Source organism: Alexandromys fortis, unplaced genomic scaffold, assembly GCF_014885135.2.
Source record: "Alexandromys fortis isolate MF-2015 unplaced genomic scaffold, M_Fortis_MF-2015_v1.1 scaffold_147, whole genome shotgun sequence".
Lineage (NCBI taxonomy): Eukaryota > Metazoa > Chordata > Mammalia > Rodentia > Cricetidae > Alexandromys > Alexandromys fortis.
The window spans coordinates 3,019,281-3,034,498 of NW_026068029.1; the positions used below are offsets into that span (position 1 = coordinate 3,019,281).

Below are 15,218 nucleotides of genomic sequence, written 5' to 3' on the forward strand. Positions count from 1 at the left end.
TTGAACTCATAAAAAGTTAATTGAGGTAATTTAAAAGGTGAAGAACTAAAAGACCTCTCAAATATTGACCAAGGGACTCTGAGAAGCAACTGCAAGAACTTAACATCCAGATCACTGCAGGCACATTGCCATAGCCCTGCACACAAGCCCATCTCTCCTCAAAACCATGCTCCCCAGCTGCTGAATTCATGGGCTGATTTGCTCTGCAAGGTGCCAAAAATTTAGCTAAAGTGAGAAATGCAACCAACTAGAAGGAAGAAATATAAATGTACAAACAGGATATTTTTTTCTAGAGTCTTGGGGATTCAGAAGGTTCATAATCGTCATACAAATATATAAAATTTTTAAGGAGTGCATTTATTTTAATCCATTTTTCCTCCTTAGTTCTTCACATCAACCCTGCAAAAGAAAAGGCAAACATATTATTAGGTTCTTTCCCTCCTTGATTTTTTATTAAGATATGACTAACAAACAGAAACTGTATATTTACAATGTGATGTGATGTTTTGATATATGCATACACCATGAAGTGATTAGATCAAGCTAATTAGCATCTATAACAACTCACACATTTTTTATGGTTAGAACACTGACAGTCTACTCTCAACAATTTCCAAATATGTACTACCTTATTAACAGAAGTCACCATACGGGACAACATTCCTGCATGTAGCTGACATTTTGTGCCTTCTCAACATTTTCACATGTCTTCAGTGCCATAGAAACCACCATTATATTTTCTCTGTTTGTGCACACTCAGTATTTAGATTTCACATACAAGTGAGGTCATATAGCAACCTTCTTTCTCGGTCTAGCTTAGTTCACTTAATGCACTGACCAAGCTCACTAATTCAGTTTTCATGTGATATTTTTAGGAACACCTTATATACCAAAATGATTAGCACAAGTTAAATGAGGTAAAAGACCCCATTTTGACTTACAAATGCATCTCTCAATTCTAAGTATGCAATGTGAACTGCAGAAAAAGTACAGTATAGCCATCAACTTTGGTCCTAGCGATTTAAGTAACTGTGGACGAAATTAGGATGGTGCTCCTTGAAAGAATTAAAAATGCATGCAGAATTTAAAACTATGACTTGGCAAAACCTGGCCTGGTGGAAATTTCCATTCGTGAGTCTAATTCAACCCTTTCTCTATCCATTTCCACTGCCGTGTGACTATAGTTTCCTACAGTTGTGGGTCGGGTGGGAGCCCTAATGCCTGGGTTTGAACGTGTGCTTGTCTTTGGCCAAGGAAATGAAACGGAAGTGTCTTTACGTGTATTACGTGATTTCGCTTGTTTGTTTGTTCCTCTGTTAATGCCATAGCATGAGTAAGCCCAGGCAAGCCTTTTGACCCCCTAAAGAATGAGAAATCTGTAGCAAAGAGCTAAAAGACTTGAAGACTCCTAAGTGAGTAACAGCCAAGATCAGCTAAACACAAAACACGTGAGCCAGAATGAAAACATCTTTTGTTTTCATCATTGGATTTGGAAGCCATTCATTATGCAGCGATAGCTAATAACACGGTGCCGTTTCTTTCCAAAGGTCTTCCCCAGCAAGTCTCCCGCATTATTGACACATTTGTTTCCCATTAGTCTTTAGTGCCTTTCTTTGTGTGCTTTACTCATATGAATGGGCAGATTGTTTCTAAGTAGAATAAATAGCTTTTTTGTTACCAATGGCTGGATTTAAAAAAAAAAAAATCTGCAGGCAAAGGTGACATGACTCCTGGGGCAAAAACTAAGACTTGGGTTCTCTCCGCAGCCCTTGATTTCTTCTCCACTTCAAACGCTGGCAAGCCAAATGCTTTATTTCTCCATCTCTCTCATAGCTAGTGGGAGTCGCAGAGCCCAGATATGGCCCGTGAGCCCTGAGGAGAAGTGTACAGCTGACATCTTTTGGAAAGCTTTGCTTCACAGTATGCATCTGTACAGCTCACAGAGCCCTACCTGGCTCTGAACATTTGTAACATGGCCGGGATGTAGGCTGTACTGCTCTCCTTGCTGAGATGAAATGCAGAGAGCTTCCAAAAGCAAAGAGACCTTGCTCAAAGCCTCACCTCTTCTAAATGGGAAAAAAAAAAAAAACGGATTTTAACTTAGGTGTCTGGACTCTGAGGCTCTTTCCAGTCTACTAACAAGGACGATTTGGATGGCTCTTTGAACTAGAGGGAAAAGCAGGAGGCCATTATGGTTGTAAACTGAAATGACCTCTTGAATTTCTAGAGAATTTGATTTTTTCAATTGTAGTAAGACCACAACATGAGATCTACTCTCAACAAACATTTAAGTGTAAAATATGTTATTGTTGGCTTGGGTAAAATGTATAGTAGATCCCTACAGATAATTCATCTTGTTTAACTGAAATTTTATATCCACTGGTGTGTAACCCCTTGTCTCTTCTTGCCACCTGCCCCTAGCAAGAATCTTGGCTTTTATGGGTTTGATTAGTTAGGGACATCATATAAATGAAATCAGATAGTGTATGTCTTTCTGTGAGTAGTATGTTTCACTTTGTATAATGCTGCCCAGTTCATCCATGACTTTTTGTGCAGAATTTCTAGGCTGGATAGACTTCCCTTGTATATTAACAGTACATGTTATTTATCCATTGCACTGTTATATAGTTAAGGGTTTTTTTTTTTCTAACAGTTTTCAAAAGTCACCAAGAGTAAGTAAGATGCCGCATTTGCCCCTGTCCTGGGTTTCTAGATGAGATGGAGACTGGCTGCCTCACGTCCCCACGCTGGGCACCATGCCGGTCCTGTCTGTAACCATCCTCCCTCATACTTCAGCCCTCGGAGCTCACCAAATCACGCATGTACTGCTTCTGCAACATGGCAAGGCCATCAGACGTCTCGTCCCCCCCACCTCTCCATTCTGCTCCGGGTGGCCCCTAAATAGGGTAAGTCTGCTGCTATGCCTCATCTTCATCCCCTTGCATTTCCCACTAGAACTCTCCTGCCGTGGGCTAGAACTTTCTGAAGGATTTGCACATGCCCTATCCATTTCCATTTCCCTCCGCTGGCCTCTCAACTGCACCTGACACAGAAGCCTCAGGACTGATGTGAATAGGGACCGCTGGAGAAATGATAACTGAGTTGGAGTTACAGATAGCCTCACAGTCTCCAATGGGAGATGGCGGGAGTGAGCAAGGGGTCGTAGATTTAATAAACCAAGACTGATGATTTGATGTGCTATGTCCCCACTGTGCTGTTAATTCTTCTCTAGACCCCCAGACGGAGTCCCATCATGACTAGAGTGTGCTATATTCAATTTATTGCAGTGAGCGCTGCGTTGGGTGACATATGGCCAGCCTTTCTGGCTAAGTGAGAGTCCATAACAAGCTGACCTTGAAGCTAAGACATTCCTTGGACTTCTCTGAACAGCATAAAAGGGGTGGTGATCCATATCAAATTGTCACTGAGGCATATTCTGTGAAGTGTGATTTCTCTCTGAGAAATGTTCAGACAGTGAAGCACTGTCTACAACCCAGAGTCAGTACCATTTATATGACAGGCTCGATGCCGACTCTGAACACTCGGCATCTTCCCAGCTACGTGGAATCATGGCTTTCCTGAGAAATATTATTTAGATGGCCCTAGCCTTAAAGGAAGTAGACTCCTTCTCCTCAGCCACTGTGCCTAAGAGCCAAAGCAGTCTGCAAAACGCTGGTTAAAGAGGGGGATTCTAGGTCTGTGCCATAAGCCTGTATTTCAATGGAAAAAGACAAAGAACTGATAGTGATGCTACCGGTTTTGGTTACCTATTATGCGCTAGGCACTCCAGTTACTCCCCTCTATCTACAGATTGAGCCTGATTATTCCTATAGGAGCCAGGCAGGAAGTAATAGGATGGTGGAAACACCCCAGTTGCCTTAGAAATCACCCGGTAGCCCACCCCGTTCCCTTTCCCATAGAATTTAAGTGAGCCCGGGCACAGAACTCTGCTCATGGATAAAATCAAATATAATCTCCCCTGGACTTCAAAGCCCCAGAGGAGTGGAGTCTGTCTCACTGGTCTCATGGGACTCACTGTGTGCTGAGAATCCCTGGCTGATACCAGAATACAAAAAGCCAGGAATCCAGAGCCCAGCACTCTGTTCTCTGAGTCAGGGCTCTAATTTAGAAATGGAATCAACGGGAAGCTAGCCAGAGCTAAAACTGCCCTTGCTGTAAAGCACACTTGTTTGTCAGGGTGTAGGAATGCAAGTGTGTTGGGCAATCACCAGGGCCATGATGCTTCGCCACCTAGAAAACAGTCGTCAGTGACTCTGCTGTGCCCTAGCCTCAGGACAGGAAGGTGAAATACCCCGATGAAAAGTCACTTGACAGCTAGCTACCCAACACTTCTCTCCCCTAAATTTGAAAAGCCAGACACCCATCCTCCAATTTCCCTTTGGCCAGGGCCCATTTTGGCTAGTCTAAGAAATATACCAAAGACCTCCCCTGTGCCACTCTAAGTCCAGGCTGAGGATCATGTGATGTTTATGCCTCCCCATGACCCATTTATAGCTGTCTTACTCATAGTCACTGTGGACCCACACACATCATAGGAGAAATGGAGTCCACTCAACACTTGTCTGCGTTTGTTCCTTTAGCCGCACACTCGGCGGGTGCTGCAGCAATTACTGCCTCCTATGGGGTGCCAAATCATACAGCCATAAACACGATGACACTCAGGAGTAGTGACACTCAGAGAAAGGCAGGGCCTTGTGCTCCAGTTTCATTTGCAATGGCCAACTACCCTCGGAGCACGCCGGTTCAAGCCCTCAAGTTCACTAGAGGTTAGCACAGTAAAGCAAGGTTCTGGCATCTGTGGAGTCGTCTAAAGTCTGCAAGGCATTCACACACATTGTCCTACGGAGGCATCATGATCACGCCGTGAGGTTGGTAGCGCAAGCTATAGCAACAGCACAGAAGAAACATCACAGACCCACAGTGAGAGAAGAAGGCATGTGCCACTTAGAACTCTGTCCAGGCAACCCGAAGCCCCGTAATCGTTTAAAATCTGAAACAACGAATTCGTGATCCTAGAGAAGCTAAATAAGAAGGTGAACCCAAAGAATAACATATAATTATCCTCCTGGATATTGGAAGTAGACAAGACTGCCGGACAGGGGTTGGGAGCACGGGGGTGGGGGAAGGGTGGGGATAAGGGGAGATAGGGAGAGAGAAGGGAGAAGGGGAGGATAGGGAGAGCCTGAGGGAATGGGATGGTTGGGATGGAGGAGGGGTGGATGTGGGAGCAGGGAATTAGATATCTTAATTAAGGGAGCCATTTTAGGGTTGGCAAGAGACTTGAATCTGGAGGGGTTCCAGGTGTCCAAGGAGATGTCCCCAGCTTGCTCCTTGGGCAGCAGAGGAGAGGGTGCCTGAACTGGCCTTCTCCCATAGCCATACTGATGAATATCTTGCATATCACCATAGAACCTTCATCTGGCGATGGACGAAGATAGAGACAAAGACCCACATTGGAGCACTGGACTGAGCTCCCAAGGTCCAAATGACTGAAGGAGGGAGAACATGAGCAAGGAAGTCAGGACCGCGAGGGAGGAGTCCACCCACTGAGACGGCGGGACTGATCTAATGGGAGATCACCAAGGCCAGTTGGACTGGAACTGATGGAGCATGTGATCAGACCAGACTCTCTAAATGTGGCGGACGGTGGAGGCTGACGGAGAAGCCAAGGACAATGGTGCTGGGTTTTGATTCTACTGCATGGACTGGCTTTGTGGGAGCCTAGTCTGTTTGGATGCTCACCTTCCTGGACCTGGGGGGAGCAGGGAGGACCTTGGACTTCCATAGGGTAGGGAACCCTGACTGCTCCTTAGACTGGAGAGGGAGGGGGGAGGGGAGGGCAGTGGGAGGAGGGGAGGAGGTGGAAATTTTCAATAAAAAAGAAAGAAAATAAAATCTGAAACAAAATCCTAAGTCAAATTTTAGAAGTATTTTACTAAAATATGTGACAAAAACCTTCTCCACCAAAGCAGAGCTCAGTGACCTCTAGTGGGGGACAAAGTGGTAAGTTGAGGGGGCTGCAGTTTCAAGAAAGATTTTTTTTTCCAAATGATGAAGAAAGCCTTGTATCCTATGTATGTCTTAACATCCTAGGCCTAGAGACAAAGGTGTTTATATCAAAAGTACCCAGAATGTTCTTACAGCTGCCAAGCAATGGTCTGTGGCAGCTGCAGACTTGAGAAAAAGCCAAATGGATTGCCAATGTCTTGACATATAACCAATGGAAAATACTTTTTAAAAATACAGGCCTCCCTGCCTTTATTCAGTAGTGCACAGTTGAAAACCATGTTGTCCTAGAAATCACCTTAAAACTGAGGAACTGTACAGTGACAATGTGCATAACGAGCTGTTCAAAGTCTCAGCATTCAAATAAAAAGTAGGGCTTGAAGGCAATGGGCCTGGGGGAATGACTCATTTTTTGAAAATTAGAAAATTTAAATCAAAACTGGTTGAGTTGTAGCTAGTTAACAGCTAAGAATCCTTTTCCCTCCACTAAATTAGTTTTCATAAAGTGGGAATAAGTAACCGGTACAGATTATACAGGCTGCTGTACGTTCATCAGTGCAGTCATGGAACAACAGGCACAAAGAAATGCATATGTTTGTATGGATAATAAAGAAACATATCTGCAGTGTAGCAAGACTTTGACTAACAGGCCTGGAGAGATGGCTTCGTGGTTAAGAGTGTTTGCTGCCCTTCCAGGGGACACAGGTTCGGTTGTGAGGACCTGAGTTGGTTCTCAGCACCCATATCATATTAACTGCAGTTCCAGAGGAATCCAGTGCCCTCTTCTGGCTTCTGCAGGCATGCTTGCACACGCACACATGCACGCACGCGCACGCACACACACACACACACACACATACACACACACACATCGAACTTTAAAATTTTTTACTTCAATATTCTTGTACTTGTTCTAATGAATACTAATATATTTAATGAATAAGTTTCTTGTCTTCTCATAGTTTAGCTGTGTTCTTAAAACAGTACAAATAAACAAATACCAAGTGAATAGTTTGATGGGGCCTTCTACTTGTTTATTCTCTTGACACTTTTTGTTTTCTTGAGGTTAAAGGTTGAACACAGGGCCATGCACCGGATAAACACATCATCTACCATTAACTTACACCCCGTTGTCCCTCTTGATAAGACTTTTCTTAATTTATGTATAATCTCCAAATTACAGTGGCTGGGTTTTAATGTACAATAGTATAAAATAATTGTTTGCTTTTGGGCCTTTGAAAAACATTAAGAAGTCAGTCCAATAATAGGTCTATTAAGCAAACTGGTACAACTACTTGAGGAAATATAAGAGATACAGTGATATGATGAATAAGAAATGGAAAAATACACATGGTATTGTGAGTTCATTTTTTTAAGCCATAGATTAAGATGTTAGTGTTTTTGATTCACAACTTGCAGGGGATCGTTATATAACTATATATTTCATGAAAAAAACTTTAGTTTTTTTTTTTTCAGACATGTTCTCATGCATCCCAGACTAGCCTGAACTCATCATATAACCAAGAATGGCCTTGAACTCCTGATGCTTCTGCCCAACCTCCCCAGTAAATTACAGGCGTGCACTACCATGCCTGGTTTAAATGGTGATGGCAACTGATCCAGGAGCTTAATACAAGCATTCTACCACCTGAGCTCCAGTTCCCCGGCCCCTTTTCTTGGTAGAATTGTTTGTTAAGTGTTTTTTACGTGCAAAAGTTAACTAGGGCCAGAAGGATGATTTGGATGGCCATCTAAGATGCTTAAGTCAATGCTTTTATCCGCCACCCATCCTCGATCATTCAACTACTATTTTAAAAGCTAATTATGACCTAATCTTAACGTTTGACGACGTCAAAAAAAATATTTTTTAACACAGGATTTCTCCATTGTATAGCTCTGACTGTCCTGGAACTGGCTATGTAGACCAGGCTAGCCTTGAACTCACAAAGCCTTGAACTCACAGAGATCCACCTGCCTCTACCGTCTGGCTGCTGGGATTAAAGCATGTGCCACTATGCCCAACTTCACCAAAATATTTTAAGTACATAATTTTATTAAAGGGTCAGAAGAAAGATGCTTATGGAAAGGAAAAGAATTGTATCTTAAAGGGTCTTACAGGCTGTTGTAAATCACTCCTAAATTGTGCTCATTTTTAAACTCAAAACAGGATATCAAAGAGCTGTACAGGAGAATCACCTGGAGATTTATTTGCAATCCCAGAGCCCAGATTGCCCTTGAGCAATTACATCAGCATCTCTAGGGGTGCAATCAGTAGTTTTTACAGTTTCCCAGGTACTCTGATGTGAAGCCAAGGTTGACAGCCACAGGTCTAAAAGGGCTCCTCGCACTTCAATGTCCAGATGCCCTAGGGATCTTATTAAACTGAGGGTTTCGACTTTGTAAAGTCTGAGGGTGGAGCTTGAGTTTGTGTGTGTCCCCCACCTTCCTAGGGGACATACATAGCTGTTGTTCCATGGACCATCCATGGAAACCAAAGGGGACTCGAGAAGTGATTCTCAACAGGGCTTGGTACCACAGACACGTGACAATGTGTGAAGACGTATTTAGCGATTACAAACAGTAGGAAGGGGTGTCTGTGGCATAAGCAAGTGTCTTTGAGCAGAGTTCTCTGGCCCCAGAGTTAACAGGATGGAAGAAGAGAAACCCAGATCTAGAGAGAGCTGTTTCTGGTGAAAGAAAATGCTTCCAAACTTGAGCCAGAACAGAGCGTTTGGTCTCTGGTGTAATAAAAGCTTTCTTCTGGGAAGCACTGCCAGTAAAACCTGAGAGATTTTCTGATAAACTTAATGAGATTAAGAGTCCCTTCTGGGGAAATTAGATTTACCTGCTCTGCTAAATTTGCCTTGTAGCAGAGTTTAATGATCACTTGTACCTGGGCTCACAATGTTTACTAGTCCCATTTTTTTTTCTTATTCCAACATTTGAACAGGGTTTCTGAAGCCTCTTTAAGAAACTCTGAAATGAAGCTTTGATTAGTGCCTGTAATCAGTGCATCAGAGAAACTGCTTCAACATCCTTAGCCCAACCTGCCTCCCAGCTGAGTACCAAATGAGCTCCTGACTATAGATTTGGTCGTGTTTTCTGCGTATCTGTTGTGGAGGCCATGCCAAGCCTTCACACCCCCAGCTCTCCTGCCTTCTACCTGTGCACCTTGGACAAGTTACCTAACCTTGTGAGCTCCAATTTTTTTTAATGATAGAAAAATAATAGTGTCAAGCCCATATGACAGTCCTGAGGATAACGCATTAAAGCGTTTAGCAGACGGCCTCCCACCTAGTGCGAACTGTACCAATCTTCTTGAAGACCCACACAACGCTTATAAATCAGCACATCCTTCCTCCGTCTTCCAAGCAGGGCTTTCAGTCTGTGTCATCTTATTTTCCTGCTTTTAGTGGTGCTGATGGTCGGGAGAGATCTAAATGTACTGAGAGGAGAATTGAAGGGAGGTAACGAGGGCTTGACAGCCGTCAAGATGACTCAGCTGTCCCGCAAAGGTGCTGTCCAACGTTCAATCCCCAGAACCCACACGGTGGAAGGAGAGAATAGACTCCTGGAAGTTGTCCTTTGACCTCCACATGGATGTCATGGAATATGCATACACCTACATCTGTGTGCGCATGCGCACACCACCACCACCATCACAAGAGTAGTAATAAGTGAAACCAAATCATATTTTCAAAAAGACATGAGTGAGCTAACACTCAGTTGAAGGAAGAAAAAAAAATAGAAGGGCTTGGGGGCTCAGCAGAAAACTGGGTCTCTCAGAAAAAAAAGCATTTCAATTCTAGATCTCCAGATGCCTTGGAAGGCTAAAGAAAATTCCTGCAAGTGATGGAAACATTTCTTGGAGTAGTAAATACAAGACCATTCCTAACTGACTAGATACTGGGGCATGCCATCAGAACTAAGACTGAGCGCTTTCCCTGCCACTTCAAAGTACTTCGAGGGCTAGGGGTGCTTTGTCTTGAAATAAAGTAGAAATGGACAGTTTCCTGGATGTCATAGCTTAATTTTGAACAGGGGAAACAGACCTTGTGAGGGAGACAGAGCCATTCCTAATGATTTAACCCTTAATAAAACACTTCTATAAATGGAACTCGAGAGAAAAGGTAGCTTGTCAGAGGGCAAAGGAGCCAGCCCCATTAAACAAAATAGGTCAGGCAACAAGGAAGGTGTCGTGTCTCCTGACTAGATACTTTGATCAAGGATGACAGGCCTTGTCATTTTTGAACTGACTAAAAAATGAGAGTGGATATACAAGAGGTTGCTCGCGTGTCTCCTTTCTCAGAAGATATCTATATCTAACAGAGTCTTGGAAAGAACTCATAATATTTACCACAGCTATGAGTGCTGTCCTTAAAAACCTGTGTATATGTGGGTGTGAATGTGTTTGTATATGTTCAGAAATAAGTTTTCCAGGAAAAAAAAAAACGCTGTGCTTCTTGTAGAGAGTTCTTAGAGGAACCAGCATTTTGGTTTCACTGTTTTTGCTTATTATTCTGATTTTAGCCCTCAGAAATCAAGAGAGAGGGTAAAATAATACTGCAAAGTAAGCAAGTTAAATAAGGTGAAGAAAATAGATAAAAATCTACCCCTCTCTTATGTAAAATTTTTAGTTCATGTTTCTCTCTCTCTCTCTTCTCTCTCTCTTCTCTCTTCTTCCTCTCTCTCTCTCCTCTCTCCCTCTCTCTCTCTCTCTCCCTCTCTCTCTCTCTCCCTCTTTTTCTCTCCCTCTCTCTCTCTCCTGCTCCCTAAAAATTCATATCAGTGATGAAATCATATCCCCTACTGTTCAGAGTCTGCACTTTGTTTGGATATGGTTTATAGTGCTGTCATCTGCTAGGAGCATCAGGGACAGCAGCTTCATGCTTAAAAATAATCTTTCCCACTGGGCAGTGGTGGCACATGCCTTTAATTCCAGCACTCGGAAGGCAGAGGTAGGCAGATCTCTGTGAGTTCGAGGCCAGCCTGGTCTACAAGAGTGAGTTCCAGAATAGGCTCCAGAGCTACAGAGAAATTCTGTCTCGAAAAACCAAAAAAAAAAAATCTTTCCCATCTTCATAAAGATAAACAGAATTTAGTGTTTCAAATACATATATGAAGTAGTAAGCCAGATGTGATGATACATGCCTATAATCCTGGGACTTCAGAGGCAGAAGAAGAGACAAAACGATCAGCACAGTTAGAGACTGACCTGGTCTTCATAGCTGGCTTCAACATAAAACTCAGGACTATAGAGAGATACCCTATCACGAAAGGAGAAAGAGGAGGAGTAGGGAAGGAGAAGGGAGGAAAATGAAGAGGAAGAAGAAATAGGAGCCAGAAGGAGAATGGAGGAGGAGTAGAAGGAGGGAGGAGGAGGGGAGGAGAAAGGAGAAGAGAGTGGGGAGAAGGATGAGGAAAAGGAACAAGGGGAGGATAAAGAGGAGGAGGAAGGGGAACAAGTAGTCCTTGGTGAAGTTGGCAGTGATTAAGGATTATAGAGATAAAAACACAGCAAAGACATTACTGTGTGTATCTAAGATAGGACAAACATCTATATGGCTTTGGGCAAACTTCTCTGGAACTCAGTTTTGTCACCTCTAAAAGGAAACACGCCCCCAAATAGCCCCCAGTGATCCTTGCTCAAGGAGTTCACACCCCTATGAAGTTCCCTTCAACACAATACAGGACTGACTTGTGAAAATCAATAATGCATTACAAAAGTGGCAGAGTGTGACTTGCGGTGCTAGACCACAGCAGACTTCCCAGGCTTGGATCACGTGCTCTGTGGCAAGCCAGCTGCCATGGCAGGAAAGTAGCCCAATGGGTGAGGTCCCCCAGTGAAGGCACCAAAACCTACTGATAAACAATCATTGCCAGCAATGGGACTGAGCCACCCTGAAAGCGGACCGTCTGGTTCTGTCAAGACTTTGTTCCAGCTGATATCCAGACTATAGCATTTGAGGAGGAGCCAAGACTGGAATCACTTACCTTAGCCCCTTCTGAATGAGGTAATAAGCATCATTCTCAGAAGTTGCTATGTTGGAAGTTCCTTGTTGCGCAGCAATAGCTAATATTGTTGCCTTAACTAAGATCAGTTGTTATATTCGGTCACTGACTAGGTAATTCTTGATAAGAATCATGAAAAGCTAATGTTACGTCTGAAGGTCAGAAGTATAATCCTAGTTGCAGGATAGAATCTCACGGCTTTGGGCACTTTTTGAAGGGATGGAAGAAAGAGACAGTCAAATTTTAGAGAGCCAAAATTCTGAGAACTGAAAAGTTTAACCTTGTAAAAGCAAGCCAACCCAACTGGCTAACCTTTGTTAGAAGGAAATAAGTTTTGATAAGGCTTAAAGGTTGCCAGATTTGTGGTGAGACTCAAGTGATTCTCCAGAGTAAGGGACATGATCTGGAAAGCAGAGAGTATAGAGCAGACCTCAGCATAGGTCTGGTCTTGGGCTTTGGTCGGAAGAAATGGCACTGGTGGTCTTCTGACCTATGAGGCTGTATGGATGGATACATGGATGGACGCGTGACAGAATGCTGATGAAGCCCAACATGCCTGTGGAACTTGGATGACTTCAGCTCCCTTTCAGCACAATCTGGCTATTGTTTGGACTCCTATGTCAATCTGGATGCCTTAATATCTTCCTCCGTGTCTTATCCCAAGAATAAGCCAGGCTCACCAATGAGTCACTCTATACAAAGTTTACATCTATACCAGGAAAGCGTGGTTGTTTTTCACATTTGGAGACTTTCATCCCAACAGCCTTGGTATTTAGCCAAAGAAGCACTTTCCAAATCCAGAATGATCTCAGTCTGTTTGTCAGGAGAGAATGTGATAAACAACTTCTAACTCAGTTTTTCTCGGACAAGCATCAAATTCACCTTTTGAGGACCAAGTCTACTTTTCCTTAAAGAGGTGGTTGGTAACCAGGCAGATTCCCATGGCTCTAATGTGCAGTCAGTACCACAGATAAAGGCTCCGACTGTATCTAGCATTTTGCTCTGATGTGAAGATAATTAGAATAAAAATAAGTGATTCTTGCCCAGAGCCCAAGCCTGGACAACTCAATTGCTCAGAAATCAGTTTCAGTTCTTAAGTCATAATATTTTTAAATAAACTACAAAGCTGGTTATCATTCGTCCAAGTAGCTGAGATCCTTTGGTTCTGTCTGCTCTTGGACATGAAAAGTGTTCAAATTTAGAACCTCTTTTATGTTTTACTTCCACTAGTTGGACATTCATAAAAGAATGTTTAAACAAAGATTATCATCACACCCAACTTCTTTGTATTATTGTATACCTGGAACTCAACAAAGCCTTCATTAGACATATTTTCACATGGGGCAGGGAGATGACTTAGTCATTATGGTGTCTGCTTCACAAGTCTGAGGGCCCAAGATACCCAGTGCCCATATAAAAGACAGGCGTAGGTGGAACCCCAGCACTGAGGGAAGGAGAGAGCAGGTAGACCCTTCCAGCTCATTGTCCAGACAGCCTAGCTTCATGAATGAGCTCCGGGTCGAAGGTATTCGCACACACCCATACAAACAGCACACCTGCAAAATTAAAGAATTATTTTCACAGAGGTTTGCAAAACTGATTTCTCGTCTTCTCTGTCATTTTATCCAGGGATTTGTCTGTGTTGTTTCTTACATATCAATCTAGAACACTCTTGAGAATTTTAGAAAGAAGAGTCAGTGGCACACTGAGCCCTGGCTTGCCCACCTCTGATCTAGAACACTGTTTGTAGAAATTAAGATAGTATCTATGAGTCTAAGTGGCTGGCAGATAAATCTATAACATTGGTAGAAGTCCTTATTGTTTACATGAGGATTGTCTCCTGGGATATACAAAGTCTATTAAACCACATGGGGAGAAAAGGTGAAATCTGAAAAAAAATGGGGACTGTCCTATCTGCCACATGGAAAACCTGCTTAGGATATGATGGAGTGTTGCACAGCCAGGATCCCGGCTGCCCCACTGTCTAGATGTGCCATGTTGGGAGAAAACGTGTTCCTGCTCTGTCCCTGTTTTCTCATTTATACAATGCCATCCTTACACACATTTTTTTTTAATTTGAGTCTCACAGGTCTTTAGTGCCTGGTCACTCACTAGAAATACCATAACAAGAATTTGTGATCCCTGCTTTACTGAATTTCAGTGAAGAAGTCTGACTACGTCTCTTACTATGTATTTGCATCTTGGCTATAAAAGTGGGGTGGATGAAGGGCCAGGCATACTGCATATCAGTGGCTCTCAGAGTGGAATCCCCAAACCACCAGTAGCAGTAACAGCGGCCACCATGAAAACTTGTCGCAAAAACACTTTCTGGGACCCATTCCAGACCTACTGAATCAGGAACNGGGGAGGTAGCCTGGAAGTCTGAGACTCGGCAATCCCTCCAGCTGATTTTAACATTAAATGTTGAGGGACTGTTTGGGGAAAGGAAGGAGACTTATGTATGAGCAGAGGGCATCTGTGGGAAGGGAATAAGGAGAAAATGTGATCTAAGTACAATATTGAATATGTATGAAAATGTCATAAGGAAACCCATGATTTTGTGTGCTAAGTAAAAAAAAATAGTTTTTAATTGAAAATCATCGTTCTCATCTCAGAGTTTTCTTCATACCCCAAGACCACTGCCAGAAATTCTGTCCTTGGTGCGGCTATGGTCCCCAGTATCCTCAAGATCTCAGTTAAAAATAGGAAAGGTCTTGCTTCTTGAATTGGCAGCCCAGCCATGCAAAGCCAGCCAGGAAGAATAACTACACCATTGGATTCTAGAATCTAACCCTGCAATGATCTCGGCAGGTTGGAAGTGTCTGCCAAAATTCACAGCGCTGTTTGGATTTTTAATGGAGACAGCTTTATATTTCATGTAACTCAAGTTTCTTGGCATTTTACCGCCTACGTGTGCAGGAGGGTTGTCGTAGCGTGGCTGCGCTCTGAGCTCTGTGGCCGTAGAGCATACCGTGGTGAAGGTTGCAGAATTGCAACAGATTATGCAAAGCTGACCTGTGGTTCAAGAGGTGAAGCCCTGGTGACTACCGCTTGATAGGTCAGAATTTGACTGCCTAGTGAGAAAGAGTGTTCCCCAGGAGAGAAACCCGAGTGTGGCTTCAGCTAGAGAGATGACAGCCGCAGGCTGTATTAAGGGCTTCCAGAGCAGTGTGCTGTAG

The 15,218-nt window shown here is 43.2% G+C and overlaps 1 protein-coding gene across 1 annotated transcript in view; it reads right to left on the reverse strand.

Moving 5' to 3' along the window:
• Positions 1–336: 336 nt before the first annotated feature.
• The window catches only part of Smpx (small muscle protein X-linked), a 47,750-nt gene continuing 32,868 nt past the window's right edge, over positions 337–15,218 (reverse strand). The window contains exon 5 of the mRNA XM_050164388.1: positions 337–399. The gene's annotated coding sequence lies outside the window, so the exon portion shown is untranslated. The remainder of the gene's footprint in view (positions 400–15,218) is intronic.